At 40.4% G+C, this 17,722-nt stretch overlaps 1 protein-coding gene across 1 annotated transcript in view; it reads left to right on the top strand.

The window, feature by feature from the left end:
* Positions 1-963: 963 nt before the first annotated feature.
* Positions 964-17,722, top strand: part of LOC122557273 (serine protease 23-like) — a 105,825-nt gene continuing 89,066 nt past the window's right edge. The window contains exons 1-2 of the mRNA XM_043704795.1: positions 964-1,027; positions 16,832-16,920. The gene's annotated coding sequence lies outside the window, so the exon portion shown is untranslated. The remainder of the gene's footprint in view (positions 1,028-16,831; positions 16,921-17,722) is intronic.

The raw sequence follows: 17,722 nt of genomic DNA, 5'->3' as shown, positions 1-17,722 counted from the left end.
GCTTGCGAGTTTTGGGGGCGATGTTCAAAAGAAAAATGCAGAAGATAACAAATGGTAATTAAAGAAAAAGGGGGAAATTGTGGGATATAGATAAAGTAGTGTTACTTCTGCAATCATAGTTACTTATGCAATGTAAATGCACTCACACCAGTGTATAATTGTTTCAACCAAGAGCTGAGTCAACAAGAATGAAAACTATGTGGAGGAAATATATAATTGTTTTTGTATTAGCTAAAATGTGCATACAAGAATGAAACGTGCCTGCAAATAATGCTAGATGTTACAGACAAATAGATAAGGTGCTGTGAGGATGTAGGTTAAGCTAGATATGCTTGTACAAGCAGTAGTTATAGGCATCAGTTTCCCACTTTTGCAAAAACACAAGAACAAACCCCAATTAAAAGGTCATAAGGATCAATATGGTTGGGGAAAGGGAGGAAATGTCACAGGTGGGGGAAGTAGATAATAGTGAAGGAGGATATACCTAACAATGGGCCACAGCAGAATGTGGTGAAATGGCCGAGTAAAACTTGTACTTTGTTATGCACAAGGCCGGATAAGGCAAGAGATAAACAATAGTAATGGGCACCGGGTTGGGAGTAGTGAATCCTATATAAGATATGTACTTGCTAAACTCTGTGTGCCTTACTTCAGGCACCACGCTTGCAAGTGTATAATAAACATACTGATTGCTTTAGATCTTGTCTCGGACTGAAATTATTGAAGTGAGTGAGCTTTGTTTCTCACAATGTCCTTCAGAAACCTAAGCTGAGGGAATTCATACCATTTTTAAAAGGTATTGATTTCTATGGGGATTGTAACCCCATCCTTTCATTTCCTGTCATTAAATGTTCCTATTTTAGTTTTATTTGGCATGTTGTATATATATTGGAACTATTTAGTAATTCACATTCCATTTGATAAAAGCCCCTCAGAAAACTGTCTAATTTTCTATTCACACAGGGATCTCAAGTTATGGAACAGTCAGGAAAAATATGGGTCTTTTATTCATCTGGGTTACATTATGGTATGTCTCCTTTCTTTTCTTTGGTTCCTTTTAATATTGTGATTGACTTCCATTTTTTTCCCTATGTCTAATCTATCAGCACCTACTGTCTTCCAACAACACTTAAGTAACTCTATGTAGTTACAACTGAAACACTGGATTTGGTTATTTTTATAATTTATCAGATTTCCGACATGAGTTTCTCTGGTTTTCCATAAATTGGGAAATATTTTCATTATTCTTTTGTTAATCGGTTAACACTGATCCAATTCTCAATACCGATCTCTCCTTTGTTTAGTCTTTAAGCCAGATAGATGCAAACAGATTCTTAATCAGTATTTACAGTAGAGACTGCAGAAAATAAGCAAACCTACGAATGTTTTCGGTATCTATTGTAAGATTTTTAAAATCAAAATAGAAAATTAAGGTTTTCTATTCTTTCACTCCAGCAAAACCCTGCGAGCTACTTTCCTACTGGTGTCAAAACATGATTTTAAAAAAATTGGAGTGCCAAGATTGACCCACAACCTAAGTAAAATGTTGAATGCTCAAACTGTAGAACAAAGGTTTCTGTATTTTTATATAATAATTATTATATTTGATATACACCCAAGTCAGTATAGCAAGGAAATGGCTACTGTTAGTTCAGAGTTTCCAAAATCTCTCCTTTTGACATAACATACAATATAAGAGGAAGCCCTGGAATTGGAATGAAAGTGCTAACATATGTCTGCTACCTTCAGGGATCCTCCTAATATTCAGTTGCCAAAATGAAAACCGAAAATATTTCACACACAGAAATTTGAATGCCAGCAGAAAAGGTTAAGGCCCTGGTAAAATTCGATTCCATCCCAAATCCTGTCAGGTCCATCAGATTATGATGCTGCTGTTTCACTAAGATTGTAATTTGTTTTTATCTTTGATCTTTCTACATCTTTTCCTGTCATTTATCCTTCAAATCAGTTTCTCCTAATCTCTTTAAGCCTAGTCTCCTTTAATCACTTTTGAACTTCGATTTCTCTACTTTCCTTTGGTTTACTACATCAGTTCTCATTATGTTTTGCTCTTCTCAACTTTTTATATTCATTTTTCCATTTCTCAACTTACTTTGCTCCCCTTTATTTGCCATAGACTTTCATTGCCTTTTTAAAAATCTCTTGTGCGCTCTTTGTCTCTTGGAAAAACCTGGGAGGCACTCAGAAAGTGGCCAGGTAGGCAACAAAACAGAATAGCAAGGAGTGAGCTCAACAGATGAGCAGATGAACTTGAAAAGATTTTACAATGGCAGGCAGATACATATGGAAATTAATTCTTAGCTTGTTATTTGATCAAACACTTCAATGTCTTTTATCCACCTCATCATCATAACCCTGTATGCCATTGGTAATCAGAAATTGAGCAAATCTCTACCTTAAGCATATTCAAAGACTGAGCTTATGTGGTAGAGAATTTCAAATGCTCATAGCCTTCTAAGTAAAAGAATTCTCCTCAGACCTAAGTGGCATGCCTCTTATTTTTAAATTGTACCTCTAACTTTTAAAACTCAAGAGAATATAGGCCTAGTTTACCCAGTCTTGCTTCAAAGTCTCATCATCCAGTCACAAGTCTGATCAACCTTTGTTGCATTCCCTTGAGGGCAATAATATCTCTCTTGAGATAAAGAGACTAAAATTGCACACAATACTTCTGATGTGGTCTAACCAAGCTCCTATACAATTGGAGCAAGACTTCACGATATCTGTACTGAAAGCCTCTTGCAATATAGGGTAACATTCCTGATAGCCTGCTGCACCTGCATGTTAGAATTCAGTGACTTACTAACAAGGACACCTGGATCCTTTTCTACATTTCACTTTCCCATCTCTTACCATTTAAGAAATACTCTGTGCATCTGTTTTCCAACCAAAGTAGATGATCTCACATTTTTCCATATTATATTCCATCTGCTATGTTCTTGTCCATTCATTAAGCCTGTCTAAATCCTCCTTATGCTGCTTTATACATTCCTCACAACACACATTTCCACTGAGACTTGCATCACCCGCAAGTTTGGAAATATCACATTTGGTCTCCATTTCCATATCATTGATATATATTGTAAACAGCTGGGGCCAAAGTACTAATTCTTTGTGGTTCGCCACTAGTCACAACCTGCCAATGTGAGAATGGCCTGTTTATTCCTATGGTCTGTTTTCTGTGTGTTAGCCACCATGAATCCAAGCCAATACATAATGGTCAGTTCCACGTGCTTTAATTTTTCTAACAACCTCCTGTGGAGGAAAATCTCCAAAAGTCTTCTGAAAATCTATGTATACTACATCCATTGGCTCTCCTTTTTTTAATAACATCTTCAAAATACTCCAATAAGCTCATCCAACATAATTCCTCATTCACAAATCCATGCTGTCTATCCCCAATCAGATCGTTATCAATCAGATAACGATTAGATTAGCTCATCCTTCATAATACATTATAGCATTTCCCCTGCTACTGGTATAAGGTAGCAGGTCTGTAGTTCTCCCCCTTGCTTCTTGCTTAAATACTGGGGTGACATTTGATACCTTGTAACCCACAGAGTTTATAGAATCTATGGAATTTTGGAATGTAATCACCAATTAATCCCCACCTTTATAGCCATACCCTTCAACCCTCTGGCATGTGTAATAATAGATCCAATGATTTTTAAAATCAATTTTCAGCCCCAATAATTGCTCCACTAAAATTTTCTTACTAATGCTAATTTCCTTTTGTCATTCTTCATAGCCACTTGGATTTCTAGTTCTAGTATCTTTCTCAGTGAAAACAGACATACAGTAATCATTTATCTTCACTGCCTCATCTCTATTCCAAAATATGCAGCCTGTCTGGGCCATCCAGATAAAAATGTACTTGCAGTCGCCTGACCAAACCTCTGGAGGCCAACTGCAGATCTAGCTCTCTCCACTGAAGCTGCAGTACCAAGGACTAGATGAGACTTGATGGGAGTGATAGAAAGAAGAAAGCCTGTTGAGAACAATTTGGTTGCACAGGTGACATTTCACTGTATATAAAGTATCGTTTGCAGAAATTTGCTTATCTTGGCTCCATATCTGTTCATTTGACTCCCCATGTAGTCCTGAATGTAACTGTAATGGCATGATACCTAATTTCATGTCCATACAGGATTTACTTTGAATAGATATCTGTGTTGAGAGCCTGCTGACATCATTGCCCCTCATCCTACAGCATCTTTGTTCTTTTCCTTGCCTCTGTGCCAAAAAGTGTCAGTGTGAATGAGGTGGCCAGCAATGTCAGGACCAGGGAGGTGCACGGCAAGCAGGGATCCAATGCATTAGGATTGTCCGAGATTAAAAGTCCTGCAGCTCTGTGTCCTGCATAGTGGATGGGTTTGTGTGCAATATTGTTTCTCTTTAAAGGCTGTCACATTGGGGTGGGGCCTGCAGCCTCCTCTTTTACGGATCACGCCACTTAACCTAGCCATGTGGGGTGTGGTCATAGACATTTTTTTTCCCATTTCATACGAGTTATTTCGGCATGATAGAAGGTATGGATAGTGGCTTTGACCTCCCCCCATACATGTTAGTTCAGTGATGAACACCTAGGTCCTTTTTTTGGAGCCTCTCCTATGACCCCCACAGACTTCGCACCTCCCTAGGACACACCCAACCATCTACATGAGCCTACACATGCCCACCTTCTCCCCACATCCATGGTATACAAGGTAATACTGCCAGGTGTGGTCATACCTTCCTTGAAGCCAGGATGCCCCTGACCACGGATGAATCACCACCCCACGACCCCCTTCCTATGCATTACTGTATTCCCCTTTATAAATACTTCATAATGTTAGGCCCTTTGCCTAAGCCTGCAGACTGCAATCGAAGAATTGATTATCAAGTCTCCTTTCTGAGGTAGAAGACATCCATATCCCCTCCTTGTCACCCTATTTCTCTTTAGTTCCTGAAGGACTGACCATAACCCACATCCTTTGAGTGACAGCCATCGATGAGAATGCCCTGACTGATGGCTGTCCATCTTCCTGATCACAGTAACCTTACACCACAGGGCTGTCTGTCACCAACTCTCTGGACTGCAGAGAGATAGACCACTGACAGATAACACACTGACCAAGAGCCTGACCATGGCCAATTTCCTGGACTGGAGAGAAATGGAAATGGGAGACTGCTGTTGACTTACTTGTGTCAGCACCCTCTGAATGGTGGGTGAGCTCTGAGACTTGGCTGCCTATTTGCTGCATATGCAGTATGTTTACTGTGTAAGCTGCTGGTACATAGTGTGGGTTTGAGATTGACATAGCAGACTCCCATACAGCATGGTGTATGCCCCCTTGATTGAAAACTCCTCCCAGCAGTGCAAACTGCCTGGTGGTGTGACTGTGCTAGTTGATACCGTAAAACATGGCAGGGATGTTGCTAGATTGCAGGTAGGTGCTATGGAAGCGAGTGCTAAGAAAGCAAACAGCAGCTCTGAGATGTAGCCTGGTCCAATCCGTGAGCTGGATCCTTACATGTGAAATGTCTTTGCAGCAGTCTTTTGATGCTAGTGCATCCTACCATCCATGTCTGTGCTTCCTAAGCAGCCTGCCAGTGAAGTGAATCAATGCAATGATAGTCATGAGGGAGTGGCAAAGGTCGGATGCCTATGTCCGTGGACAAAAGGGGGTGGTATGTGTGGCTGATGCCAGTGGATCATGTCCTGAGATGAGCTGAGCAACTTAGAGGCTAGTCACAGACATCAACAAATTGAAGTTATCAGGTACCTGTTCTGTTGCTGTATTGAGAGATCTCAATGTCCAGTTTGCTTGGCTCTTGGTAAGACCAAAACTGAATATTAATGAGGCAAACTCACCGATCTACAAATGCGGAAAAGATGCAGCAGGTTTCTTTCAGCATCAAGATGGGTGTCTCTGAACTCCTCACCCGAAATGGCCCATGTTACTCAGGCCCCTGTAAGATTCCACCCAATGAAAAAATGTGACCAGGTGAGTCACGCTGACATAGCTCCTTCCTATTCCATTATAAAAATTCAACTTTTAGCCCCAGTCTTTACACTACTGCACCAGGATAATAGTTCCATACACTCACTCAGCTATTCTTTGGCTTTCATTTGTCAGAATACTGTCAACGTATAATTTTTTTTATAAAGCAATTACTAAATCAGTCTAGGATATATTTAAATACTTGAGTCTGAATTGTCTGAAGTGGAAAGAATGTGTGCTAATTGATTGCATCAATTAATCCTTTTGCAATGCTTCTGCTGAGTCAATATAAATGATATTTGATAAAGTCTGTATCATGAATCACCATTTCCATCAACAATTAGGGGAGACAGTGCTGTAATGATAATGTCAGAGGATTTATAATCTAGAAGCCGAAGCTACAGTTGGAGCACTGGTTCAGTGCAATTCTGAAATTGGAAACTAGTCTCAGTATTGATGACCATGAAACTATCTTTAAGTGTTGTGAAAGCTGGTTCACTACTGTCCTCTCAGAAAGAAATGTGCCATCTTTAGATTACATTACAGTGTGGAAACAGGCCCTTCGGCCCAACAAGTCCACACCGACCCGCTGAAGCGCAACCCAGCCATACCCCTACATTTACCCCTTTAGCATGGCCAATTCACCTGACCTGCACATCTTTGGACTGTGGGAGGAAACCGGAGCACCCGGAGGAAACCCACACAGACACGGGGAGAATGTGCAAACTCCACACAGTCAGTCGCCTGTGGCGGGAATTGAACCCGGGTCTCCGGCGCTGTGAGGCAGCAGTGCTAACGCTGTGCCGCCGTGTGACTTCAGATGCACAGCAGTGTGGATGATTCTTAATTGCTGTCTGAAATGGTCTAGCAGTTACTCAGTTCAACAGCAATTAGGGCTGGGCAACAAATCATGGCCTTACCAGTTAAAGATTTTTTTAAAAATAATTATAAATCCTTTCTTCTTAAAATTTCCACTGTAACCATTAGTTCAGAAAATGGCTCAGATTTTTATGCTTGCATGTCCAAATTCAGCTATTATAAAGCATAATAGCAAAGAAACAATGTAACACTTTAATACATAAGATTTTTCCATTAATCTGTCTTGCTTTATAGAATGATACATTCCACTGCCCCACCCCCCAAAACAAGCTATAGGATCCAAACCTCAAACCACTGGAATTTCAAAATCCTGTTGTTAATTAAACTTTCAGGAAATATGAATTGCTTTTCAGCTCACAGTCAAGGTTACTGCTTTGTGTCTACAAGTGTGTCCAGTTGCTCTTGTCACTGCTACACAAGCTCTTGTCTCTCTCACTCAGTGTTTCCAAAGTCACACGGAATTTTAAGGTGCTTCCTTTCAGTTGCCCATGGTCGAATATATTTAAATGTGAATGTGTGTATTTTCTTACCCTCACAGTGAACGTGCCAATTTTAATAAGCCAGCAGCAAGCATTTGTATTCAAAATGAAGAAGGTTAGTTTATTTCCCACATACTTTCCTGGAGGTTAACCAGAAAATGACATCCAACTTATGAGACTCACCCATGCGCTCTCACTCACGAAAAGTAAACACATAAGAATAAACAGTAATAATAAAAATGAAATTTAATTTAGTCTCTATTTCAGTGAGTGTCTGATGATTCTTAGTCAAGGTATTATGTTGACAGAATTAAAGATTTTGAAAATAGTGATGTCTCAGTCACTGTGATAACTCCTAAGTTTGATAAACCAGAGGTTAGTTTTTCAGGTAGGCTTGAAAATGGGACAAGCCAGATTAAATCATTCCCACATTTCTCTTTCCAAGCTTGTCTGGAATGTGGGTTAGCCAGCCAGTCAACTCCAGGTCTCGGATGGCTGTGTTTGTCAAACTTCAGGCTGTTTGTGATGTAATTGTGCTTATAAATTCAGTTTCGGGTTTCTATATATTCAACAAGGAGTAAAGATGGTCACCTTACACAAGCAATGTTGACAATTCCTGAATAATATTCCAAAAAAGGTATGTGGTAAGTCTATAGGTAGCTGGCTCTTGTGGTGTTACACGTCTTAAGGTTTCACACAGTTAATGCTTTTAAACATTCAAGGAAACCATTAAGGCCAATTGATCGTATTTACATTTGCCAAAAACCTATTGTATCTCAATGTCTCCAAGTCTAGGAATTTATCTTTTTTTAAAAATGTATAATGCGCCAGTAATCCGTCAGTGCTCTGGGAGACTGCCAAGGCCTATGCAAGAGGTTTGATTCTTTCTTACTTAGCGACTCGGAAGCGGCAGAAGGGAGAGCAGCAGCATATGCTCGAGGCTTGGCTGAAGGCAGCCGAGACAGCAAATTTTGACAGTCCGTCTGTAACTAAGTTGTGGCGGATTACAGCCCTCCATGCTGCTTTGAATGCTGCGCTCACCCAGGCAGCAAAGAGGGAGATTTCCTTTGCAAAAGAGAGATTATTCGAATATGGTGATAAACCAGGTAGGTATTTGGCGTACTTGGCCAGAAAAAAGTGCCCCCCCAATCTATCACATCCATTAGAGAGTGTGCTGGTACTATCACCTATGATTCCAAAAAGATTAATGCAGCAGTCAGGAAGTCCTACTCTGGGTTGTACCGGTCGGAGGGCTGTGAGGACAGATTGGCAAAGATGGAGTCCTTTTTTAAGACCTTGTTCCCAGGTGTGACTTCAGAGCAGGCATCTCTTTTGAATGCTCCTCTGATAATCCAAGTGAAACAGGAGGCAGTGAGGCAGCTCCAGCGTGGTAAAGTGCCTGGCCCAGATGAATTTCAGAGTGAGTATTATAGGAGTTCATAGACATGCTGGCCGGGCCAATGTTGGATATGTACAATTATTCGTACAGTCAGGACTGCCTCCCATCCTCTGTAAGAGAAGCAAATATTTCTCTTATTCTCAAGAGAAGGAAAGCCCCAGAGGATTGCACTTTGTAAAGGCCCATATTGTTATTAAACCTGGACTTTAAAATTTTGTCGAAAATGCTGGCATTGAGGCGAGGGAAGGTCTTGCCCTTCATTGTGAAAGAGGACCAGACAGATTTTATTAGGGGTTGCAGGTCCTTTAACAATATTAGGAGAATGCTAAATATGGTTCAGGTGTGCAGACAAGGGTCAATTCCAGGCTTGGTAGTCTCCCTGGATGCAGAGAAAGCATTTGATCGGGTGGAGTGGCCGTACCTCTTTTATGTCCTAGAATGGTTTGGCGTTGGAGGGGTCTTTGCCAGGTGAGTGGCAGTGTTATATAGTGACCCTGAAGCAACAGTTCTCACTAATGGTATAAGGTCTGACAATTTTGTATTGGCAGAGGCAGCCAACAAGGATGCTCCCTTTCACTGTCATAATAACATTAGTGATTGAGCCATTGGCAGCGGCCATCTGGAAGGACCTCAATATAAGTGCCCCGGAGGTAGGATCAGGATGACATTCTTCTCTTTCTGACTAACCCGACGATATCTGTGCCCTGTTTAATACAGGTGATTAATTTATTTGGCTCTTTTTCGGGGTATAAAATCAATTTTAGGGTCAGGGGTCTTATTAGTCTACCCAATCTTGGGGATGGAATCCGATTCCCTTTCAGATGGTCACAGGGAAGTTTCTTGTTTTTAGGCATTTTCATCACCCTGGCCTTTGATCAATTATATAAAGCTAGGTTCGTGCAGTTGCTAAAGAAGATAAGGCAGGACCTTCTATGCTGGGAGGATCTTCTGATATCCTGGATGGGTAGAATAGCTCTCGTTAAAATGAATGTTCTTCCTCGTTTATTATATCCCATGTGAATGCTCCTTTTGATGCTGCCAGGGCAGGTGCTATGGAGGCTTTACAGTTGGCTTAGCTCTTTTATCTGGTGTCAAAGGCGGCCTCTTATTAAGCTTGCCAAATCGCAGCTCCCGCAGGGGATGGGGGCTGTGGATTTTCCAGACTTTAAGAAACATCAACTAAGTTCCCTACTATCCTATGTGGCTGATTGGGCTTGCTAGGACTCATGGTCAATTTGGTTGGACATCGAGGCCTCCCAGGCAAAATGTCCCCTCATTAATCCATTGTTCATGGACAAGATGAGGACTGTTAAGGACCATTGCAGAAATCTGATTGTCCTTAACAGGCTTAAAGCATGGAGAATGATACAACAAATTGAGGGCAATTTACAAAAAACTTCCCCTTTTACTCCCATAGAAGGATTGGTAGGATTCCGGCCGGGATCTATGGATTCCAGCTTTAGGTTTTGGGAGTCCAGAGGAGTTTCCTGTTTGGGAGACTTACTTAATGGGGAGGTCATATGATGTCTTTTGAGCAGCTGAGCCAGAAATATGACCTATCTCAGAGGGACCTCTTTCATTACTTTCAGATCAGGGACTTTATACAATAAAAGACTACTTTAATGGTCAGTCCCTATGAGTCGGATATGGAGAAGAGAGTGCTTTGTTCCACAGGCACTCTCTCGGTTAGCACCCTCTATCATTTATTAGGAGGTAGTATCTCGAAGGACATCGAGCGGCTATGTGGAATTTAGGCTCAGGATTTGGGGGTGGAGATCTCGCCAAAGGAGGAGAGGGATTTTTGGGATAACGTAAGGAGGATTTCAATTTGCAATAGGACACAGGCTGTGCAGTTGAAGGTACTCCACGGGATTTATTTGGCACTGGAGCGGCTTGCAAAATTCAAGACAGGAGCGTCCCCAGTGTGCCCCAAATGTAAAATAGATGTTGGTACTCTTACTCATTGTTTGTGGTCATGCCGCAAGCTTCGTAAGTATTGGAGCGCTGTAGTGAGTGTTTTGGAAAGGGGTCTTGGGAACTGAGGTCAAGGTAGATCCAGTTTCCCTCCTCTTGGGTTTGCCGAATCTCCCCTCTTTGGATGCGCATGGGAAGAAATTGTTTAGTATTCTTTCATTTTGTGTAAGGAAGAACATCATGATGAGTTGGGTGTTGGAAGATCACCAGGGACTCTCGTAGTGGGGTAAGTTAGTTATGGAGCACATCTCGCCGACTTCCTTATGAGTATGGTGCACCAGATAAATGGAACTTTTTTATAGGACGTGGCGGCCCTTTTTGAACCATGTAGACGCGAACTTATCAGCTATATTGGTCAAGTCCTTTGTATACCCACGAGGTCTGTGTCTGGCGGCCCGGGGGTCCCTGGGTGGAAGAATTCTGAACAAATACGATATGCTAACTGATGCTCCCGGTGATGGGGAGCTTTGGTGCGATTGTGCTGAGTATTGTAACTTAACATAATTTAATTTAATTTGCCTTGGTTCAGCTCAGTTTAATTTATTTTTTTTTGTTTTGATTTAGTTATTTATTGAATTGTAGTTCATGAAGAATTTTTTTCTGCTAAGTCGTTTGTGGAGTAGAGTAGTAGTTTGCTTCTGGTTATTGTTGTTATATTGCAAGATTGTTCTATTATTTTGTAGTAATTTTATATTTTTGTAAAAAATTCAAAATCTTCTTCACAATAAAAATATTTATTTAAAAAGTATAATCTGAAAAAAAAACTGTTTAATATGCAACTTCTACAAACTATTGTTTTAAAGATTCATAGTATGGCTGAAGAAACACCAATTCACCTGGAAGGGTAAGGTATCTTGAAATTTGAGGAACAGGTGACGCTAGCTGTTTTATGTTGTAACTATGCAGAAGTAACATGAATACTGCTCACCACCAATAAGATACTGATACATCCCATAAATGATAATATGACGTACAAGTTCCAATGTCAGTGTGATTCCAAGTGTGTATTCCAGGTAGCGCATCACAACGACTGACAGATCATATCAAACAGCGTAAGCCTCTGGCTGTTTGCAACAACCATGGTACTGACTGCATCCATGCTTGCAGAACTTACAATACAGTGTCCAATATTAGATGTAATTCTGCAATTGGACAACATTTTCTGGATAATCTTTAATGTGCAAAGAATTCAGAATTGTCAGTTTGGCTCACAGAATGGTACATTTGCATGGACTGGATGCAAATACACAGGGCCTGTTCTTTGTAGACAGAAAGAAAATGTGCCCACATCGTGTCTGTTTCAACTCAACAAAATAAGGGATAGCCATTGACTGCTTCATTCTTCGGAGAAAGGTCCTGATGAATTGGAGTCAACCTGCCTGGTTTAAAATTTAAACAAAGCATGGTATTTAATGGTTAATCATCATTAATGGCTGCATTCTCCATAGCAATGCCTCTACAATTCACAGTCCATTGATCAATCATTCAATACTCTCTTTTCATGCAGTATAAATGTTGATTTTCCCCTTGAATTGTTACCCTTGCAAATTGTCATGATGACTATAAGATAAAAAGCTTCAACAAAAATTTGACTTCCTTTCAGTAATACTGAAATATGTACTACCAAACAACTCATTCTAATGTTGGCATACAAAAATTAGTATCATATCAGTTATCTGGCACTTTCCTATATATCCACAAGTCATATATTAATTTCCAATATTGCTGTAAGCAATTATGGGTGAAAATTCATAAAGGTATTAAAACATGAACATATGGAACAGGAGTAACCCTTCAGACCTACTCTACTATTCAGAACGGCCAATCATTGGCCTAAATTCACAGTCCTGTCCACTCCGTAAAACTCTTCACTTCCTGAGACCAAAAGCCTGTATCTAAGGTTTGAATATGTTTTGATCCCAGCATATAGTTGTATTGGGTGAGTCAAATCACAATGTGTAACTTGGCATGCTACACCAAAATTTTGGTTTTTGTAAGTTGTTTACCATGCAGTCAGTAACTGAACATATTCACAGGAGGTTGCCAATATACATTTAATACAATAACTTAAAAAGTTTATTACAGAAGAGGAAAATAACATGAATTATATTATACTATATAAAAAGTATTTGAAGCTGTCTTATTACAAATATCAAAAATAAAGATTCAACTCTTTTACCATCACCACAACTCAAATTTAGGAAATGTTTCGCTTTAAAATTCCCAAACCAATTAGCATGACTGCAATTGGTTTCTTTTTGGAAAACTTTTGAATTCATTCAATGTAAACTCTTTGGTTAATGCCTCTTCCTGAGCCCTTTAAACTAACTGGTGGCACAACTCAATTATTTCTAAGCATGGGTGATTTAAACTCCTTTTCAACAAACTTCTCTTTCTGGAGTTTTTTTCTTTCTAACATTAAGCTACTCAGGATTTTTTCTTCTGCACTGACAGTTTTAAGTGACTGCTAAGCTGCATGGCTGATACTACAGGCCTTTTCTCTCTCAATAATCTGCTTCTCTCTCTGAAACAAAATAAACCTATACATTCCTTGACCTTCTTGCAGGTTCTGTTTTTCTAAAAGAACGTATTTCAGTTTCTATTTCCCTGAGTTATGATACCTCGCTGCTTGGCAGTAGCCAGGTTTTTCAATCTCTTCTTAACTTGTTTCTATGGCATTGAACTATTAGCACAATAATTTTTAAAAGATTCATTTAAATGCATGTGAACAAATTTACAGAGAACCTTGTATCGCTCACAGAAGATAAAAATAAAACCATAAGTATTTAACCCTGTTCTTAATAGAAATACAAATCAAAGTTAAAGCTATGCATGTCTCTGTCCACATTAGACCCCAAATAATAATAATATAATTATCTGCATATGTCAAACTTCCTTGGTAGAGGGAACACCATTACCATCAGTTTCCTGGATTAGCTTGGTAAATGTCTTCTGCAAATAGTCAGCCTTGAGGATTAGTCATTATCATTCCTTAGTCCATTGACTAAGTGAGGAAAATGGTGTTAGGAGGCAGGAGCAGGATTTTAATTTTCAGTAGAGAAAATATTTTGAAGTCCAAATTCTGTTGAGAGCAATAAACTATCTGTTCAGAATGAATATCTTTGAACCAATCAATGTAGTCATTGTTGTCATCCAGGCAAATACGACAAAGCTTTGTTTGACAGGAAGACGGCCATTCAAATAACTCTTCAAAATCTTTGGTTTCCTGAGTGGTACACCATCACTGGCTTGAATTTGTAGTCTCCTGTAGCAACAGCAAGGTGCAGTGATTTTTAGACACCTTAATTCTACTCAGCAGCAATATAAGTCCTAGAAGGTATTCTTTTCCAATGCAATTCTGTCACATCCATGTTAAACACCAGTTTAGACCTTCTTTAATCCCTTCTTGCAGTAACCAAGGAAATGCTTCTGCAGCTCTAGCATCAGCTTGGCTGCTGCACCAATCATCAAAATATTATGCAGCATGGATCTCTTCAACCACCCAAGACTGGCATGGAAAGGTTTCACATCAGAATCATTTGATTCTTTTTGAAGTCTTCATATAGGCTTCTAGCTTTCACCAATATCATATTCAAAACAAACAATATTTTTTTTATTTTGATGCTTAATCCAGGATGATAAAAGTTTTCCCAGATCCTCCAATACCCCAGCACGTGCATGAAGTAGTCAACTTGCACTTAATGGAGCTGTACTTTTGCTACTCATTTTAATTTTATCAGCATGACATCAAATTGTTCACAAAGTCAAATCAGAGAGTCCCAAGCTCCTTGGATGTCCACATTTCACTCTCAAACCTAAAAAAGCACATCTAAGTTGCCACCCAGTGGGATTGGTTTCCTGCTTCTCTTGCCATTTATGTTTGTTTTCACAGTTAGAGTGTTTAAGAGCCATGACAGACAGATGTCACTCCAGCAAACAACAGCTAGAAGGATATGAGCAAACAGGAACTTGCCCATGAATGCTGAGCTTTGGCAGATATTTATTCCCCTGGAATGCTGAGAGTCGGCTAAGAACTATTTTATTCACAAATCAGGCACACATGTTATTGGGATGATGAATAGTAAAGTAAAAACCATACTTGGTGAAACTATGTTAATTGAAACCATGTTAAGTGAGGACTCCCTTTTTATAAATTATAAACAGATGAGGGTCAATGCCAATCCCTGTGGCACACCATTCATTGCAACTTGCCAACCTGAAAAAGACACATTGACAGCTACTTTCTGCTTCCTGCTATAATCTGCCACAAGTGACTCTTGTCCTATTGTTTTTCCCTTTTCTGGTAATGGCCCCTACTGTTACTCCTGCTTACTGTTGTTTCTGTTGTCTTCTGAGGCTGATCATGTGCAGGAGGAAATTTTGGGAAATGTGCTACTTCCGCTGTAAGCAGAAGTTGTGAGGCCAATGAATAAAAGTACATAGTCTTAGTTAATAGATGCCTTAGCTCATGAAGCTCCACATTATGCTCCCTCAAAGGTTAATCTCATGCCCGGTCAAGCCCTTAGATACATGCGTTTATGTTAATTTCATATTACTGTATTCTTGAGAAGGCCACCAACCTCACCGGAGCTTGGTATTACTGCTGGCCTGACAATACTCTGTTCCATTTCTATTGGTCATCCTGTCCTCATGAAAGATGACCCAAGAAACTGTCAGTGAGAGCTTGACTAACTGCCGCACCCACGTCTTCAGCCTCCCCTAGTCCAACCACAGAAGCTCTCTCCTAGCTCCTTTCCTCATGCTCCAGAGGGAACAAAAATCAATACTTCTGGATCAGTAAAAGACCAGTGCATCATGAGATTTGCGACCAGCTGATAAAACCAGTTTTGCCACTAGTAACATGGGTCAGTGTGCCAGTCACATGGGTCCTGCCACTAGTAAAACTGATCACTGACAATTTGATGCCAGTCTGTGTGCAGTAAATGTTACTAACTGAGGTGCTATATCAAGTTTCACCCAGACAGGTTCTCTGTTCTTTCCTGGGGTCTACTGAACGAAATATAAATGTCTGTAAGGATGAGAATTTGTGCTGCTGAGGATGACTACAGCAACACCAATTGCTGCACTCATTTAAGAATTTGAAATATGTTTTAATGAGAATGTAAATAAAAGTGCAAAGCTAATGTAAAAACTACAATTGACAATATAAAAAGTATCAAAATGTAATAGAAATCAAAATAAGTTAGCTAGCTGGGATGCCCATGTGTGAGGCAATAATATTTTCATCAACCTGTTTGGACATGTTATGACACAACTCTGGAGTAGGTGAACCTTGAACCTTCTGCATCCATATGTAGGGCCATGACTACTGTGCTACGTTGACATGTTCAGTAAGTAGGAATTAAAGACAGCTAGATAGCACTGTGTATTCACTGGACTCCTGCTTAACATGGTCAATCTTTAGACAGTTTCATAATCCATTCCTAAACTTTGCCCCTTTTTGAAAACTGGCTCTGCTCACGTTTGGGTATTGCTTATCAATATCAAAGCTTATTGTGCAGCTGACTTTCAGATCAAATGGTGAACTTCAGAATTTATGTTCACTGCAGTGACTTTCTGGTTGAGCCTGTGACTGGTGATATGCTCCCGTCCCCATTTTTCACCTTTTCTGCTGTATTATGATCCCTTTTTCCAAATGAGCCTCTATCCTTCCCCAATTTTATTTGAGCCTCTTTACGTTACCGTTATGTCATCTTTTCCTTGCGGAGTCCCTACTGAATTGTCGTTTGCTCGCTGGCTATTATCCTTCCCCATATGAGATTTATGTGAATTACCTTACTCTCCCCCTTTGAAACCATCTAGACAATGTCCTATCAGATTTCACCCTACTACATTCAACAGTCCCCATAATTATGAGCATTCCCTCAGCCAGCAAAAACGACTAAGCCAATCCCCTGACCTGATCTGCCTACAGTCTTGAAAGACCCGACTGTAGGAATCCTGTGGATTATGTTCAACCCCTAACAACCCCACCCCAATGCCGACAAATCACAGCCTGTATGCCAGACTGAATTTGCAAGACAACCCTGACTGACCAACCAATATAACTCAGATTGTTTTTCCTTGATATGAAGACTCACCATGGCCCAATTCCGACTCAATCAGAGCATTTTAAGTGCGAGCAGCAGTGGAGGTAGGACGAACACGGAAGACTGCAGATAAGGTAAGGCAGTTTTTATTAAAATTACTTAGCGGTAGCGGGCATTGGTGTTTTTCTCTTTCACAGAAGGCGCGGGAGCAGCGGAGGAAGTGACAGGGATCAGAGGGGCAGCTGGGAAGGTAAGCAGTGAGTATAAATACTCACCCTTCGACGCCAATGGCCATTTTAAGTGCGAGCAGCAGCGGAAAAGGAGCGGGAGCAGCGGAGGAAGTGATGTGGACCGGACGGGCAGCGGGAAGGAAAGCAGTGACCATATATATCAGCAAGGCGGCCAAACCAGAGACTGTACTACTGTAGCGTCTCCCACCCACCCTCCTCTCTAATCTAGTTAATAAGTAGGAAGAGCAGGAGTGACGACCGGGGACTGCCGGTAGTATATCTGGGCAGTGGCTGAACCCGAGACACTACACGTGTTGTGTCTCCCCCCAACACCATCTCCCCTCCCCCCCTCCTCTAACCAAAAATAGGACTCTGGTTTGTTAAGGTAAGGATTTTCTATTTCTTTATCGGCGAATAGTTAAAAATTTACTTTTTATGGTTTATCTATTAATTGGTTTTTAGAAAAAGAAGTATCAGAAAGTATTTTAAATCAAGCCTATACAAAGTAATAAAGAATTAACTAAGCAGAGATGGCTGGACAGGTGGTGTGCTGTAGCTGTATGATGTGGGAGCTGGCTTGAATGGCAGTGACCACATCTGCAGCAAGTGTTGGTTGCTGGAAGAACTCCAGCTCAGAGTTGATCTGGAATCTGAGCTTCAAACACTGCGGCACATCCGGGAGAGGGAGAGTTACCTGGATGCTTTG

Source organism: Chiloscyllium plagiosum, chromosome 15 (genome assembly GCF_004010195.1).
Source record: "Chiloscyllium plagiosum isolate BGI_BamShark_2017 chromosome 15, ASM401019v2, whole genome shotgun sequence".
Classification (NCBI taxonomy): domain Eukaryota; kingdom Metazoa; phylum Chordata; class Chondrichthyes; order Orectolobiformes; family Hemiscylliidae; genus Chiloscyllium; species Chiloscyllium plagiosum.
This window is presented reverse-complemented; position numbering and strand designations above follow the sequence as displayed.